Source organism: Myotis lucifugus, unplaced genomic scaffold (genome assembly GCF_000147115.1).
Source record: "Myotis lucifugus unplaced genomic scaffold, Myoluc2.0 scaffold_380, whole genome shotgun sequence".
Lineage (NCBI taxonomy): Eukaryota > Metazoa > Chordata > Mammalia > Chiroptera > Vespertilionidae > Myotis > Myotis lucifugus.
Genome location: NW_005871428.1, coordinates 156,542 through 159,624, shown reverse-complemented (window position 1 = coordinate 159,624; position 3,083 = coordinate 156,542). Strand labels below are relative to the sequence as shown.

At 43.8% G+C, this 3,083-nt stretch overlaps 1 pseudogene; it reads right to left on the bottom strand.

Annotated features, from left to right (window-relative positions):
- Positions 1-561: 561 nt before the first annotated feature.
- LOC102421511 lies at positions 562-1,091 on the bottom strand (annotated as a pseudogene).
- Between the last annotated feature and the right edge of the window lie 1,992 nt (positions 1,092-3,083).

The following is a 3,083-nucleotide window of genomic DNA, read 5'->3' as shown; positions in this document are numbered from 1 at the left end:
ATATTTATTTATTTATTTATTTAAGTGAGGCTTTTTATTGTTGTTTTTCTTCCTTTGTTTTTTTTAATTAAGGGTCCCTTACTGGTCCTGCTTCCATGAGTGGCTGAGACCAGGGGGGAAAAGGGAGGAGAACCAGGCAGCACGGGGAGGGGTTATCTTCACAACATTCCATTTATACATAGAACTAAACAGACAAACACAGAGTCACTGTTGCGGTTAGAAGTTGGCAGCATGGGAAAGAGGGGGAACAGGTTGCAAGTAGGGGTGTCGTTAAAAAAATACAGGCCCTCTCCAAAACTGGAGTGTCTGGGGTAGGGAGGACTTGGTCTGCTTCAACCCAAGAGGAATCAGAAGATCAAAAGCTGTTTGGAAAGGCCAGAACCATCAGGGGTGGAGGGAGAAGGAAGGTTCAGGGGGTGGGGGGCTGTTTGGCAACTGGGTGAAGGGATTGCCCTCTCCCTGCTGGGATCCCTCCATCCCCTCGGGTCTGGCAGAAGGAGGGCAGCCTGCAACCCCCCACAGGCAGGTCTGGGGTGCCAGATGCTCCAGGCAGCAGGCTGGAGGGGTTCACAAAGGCTTTCCTTCCAGGGAGATGACAGCACTGCCCCCCAGCTTCTCTGCCAGAGTGAAGTGGTCCTTGACCTCCTCATAGCAATTTGCTTGTAATTCATGCTTGATCCTGGTAAGCTTCTTCTTGATGACATCCTTGGAGCTGGCATAGATCATTTTGCTCTTAAGAGGCGCAGTCTCAGGAGCCCAGAAGATAAACACCAGGTCCTCCTTCTTGCTCTTCTTGGTCTCATAGGTTGCGTCATACAGGGCATAGCAGCAGTCTTTGTCCGGCAGCATCTTGACGAAGGTGGCGTAGGGGTCGTCTACTGTCTGGCCCACATCACCTACCAGGATCTCCTTGCCCTCTTCCAGAATGATGTTCTTCTTGTCTTCACTCAGGCAGAAGAGCACCGCCTTCTTGCGCTTCTTCACCTCCCCTGGTGTTGAGGACTTACGTACCTTCATGTCATTGAACACTTTGATGACGCCATCAGAGACAGCCACACCAGAGGCCATGTTTCCGGAAGCTAAAGGAGATAGCAAGGTAGCCTGGAAAGATGAGCGCAGCTGCTGCCGGGATCCGACTGCTCTTTTTTATTTTTATAACATGTATGATTTCTTCAAATGAAACTTATGTTCTAGTTTAGAGATGTAGATTTTTTTTAATGAGAAACAAAAAAAGACACCTTTTTGATATTTGAAGATGGAGTAGAGTCTTGTTTTCCCCAGATAAAGCTTCCTCACAGCTAACCTGTTGGCAGCCCTGGCTGTTGAGTGGTTCACATTCAGCAATGTGACCAGAAGTAATGACTCCAATTCAATAGAGATCAGAAATAATCAGAAGTTATGATTCCTGGGCAGCTGCTTGATGTTCAGTATTAAGCTGCTTTAGCAAATCTCTCCCTTATTCTTGTGGCCAGATGCTATAGAGCATGAAGTAAAGAAAACGTAATATATGCACCCCCTCTCCTTTCACACCTGCTGCCCTGCTTACTACCATAGTGGAAGTCACAGAGATAGGGACCTAACTGAGCTGAGAAACTGACTGAGTTCTCGGGGTCAGAGCCTCAGTGCACCTGCACACCTGGGCTAACTTACTGGCTAATGTACCAGTTCAATAAATTACTCTGGCGGAAATCACTTTATTATTGATGATTGCCCATTCCTGCAGCACAATGGGGATGTATGCTGTGTACTGCTGCATTACCAGTTCAGTTGTTCTTTTGTCATTCAAGCTCCCTCAGCCTTAACAGGGGTGGGGCAGCTGGCGGTCTGCATGCTGTCCAAGAGCAGCTTTATTCAGGCTGCCCCGGGGAATTTATGAAATGGCTCTCAGGGAGGAAACAGAACCTGCCAGTGATGGAAAATGGATGATCACTGTCTAAACATCTAGCAGCGCTCCATCAGTTATAACTTGGCCATCTTTAAATTGCCTTTCTTTAGTGATAGCATTGCATACTGTTTGGAATTAATTTGGAGGTGTGCTAGAGAATGAAGTCTGCCCTGGGGAATCTACCACAATAATATTTATTGTCTTGTTGCTCTCCATTTCTCAGTGTTCTGACATCCCTTTTGTAGAAAAGGATGGCCCCATGTGTTTGATGAGGTCTTTTGTATGTTGATAATAGGAACATGGACTTTGTGGTTGATATGATGACAAAACAAATTTATGATTGAACTTCAATCATTCATGGGGTTGTTTTAGCCACGTGGTGCCTGGCATCTGCTTTGTGTAATGGTAGAGTACATTGTCTGCTTCCCTCTGGATTGATTGCAATGATCAGAGGTACTGGAACAACTGGACATAGCCAATGGAACATTTTTAAATTTCAGGTACTTATATTGGCTTTATACCTTTATATCAGAGAATCATCAACATGTACCGATGCTTTGACATCAGCAGAGAAACAGGGCACTGGATGCTTTCCCTTTTACTCGGTTGGGACCTTTGGAAGAAGAAGGTTGAGAAGCAGTGAGTCAACTCAGTTTTACAATGGACCTATTTTCAGACTGTTTAGAAGGGAAAGGGTAAGCTTTAGTCTCTACCATGTCTGTGGGAGGTTACAATTAGCCCTGAGAAGTATCTTAGAAATTATTATTTTCATTTTGCTGTTAAGGAAATAGATTTTTCAGAGCCATTAATGACTTGCTCAAGATCAATAAAGTCAATGTTTCCAAAACCCCTTCTTTTCACTGCAACTCCTAACACTGTACTCTGTGAGGCTTTTAAAGAAGTATGAGGTGAGATATTTTATGATTAGACTGTAATTAGTGCAGAAGTGAATAATACCTTTTGTAAGACCTGAAATTTATTCAAATTTGGGAATCACTTTTAACAAAAATAATACAAAAGACCCCCCAAAAGTAAAAATTAGGATCAAGGCCTTGAAATAAACTAATACAATGAGGGACCCTGAAGATTAAGCTTATTAGCTACATGGAAAATCCACTCCTGAATAAGTGTCAGTAAAAAAGATAAACATCTTCTGAATATGTTCCATGCCATCCAGGATCCTTGATTGTTTGTATAT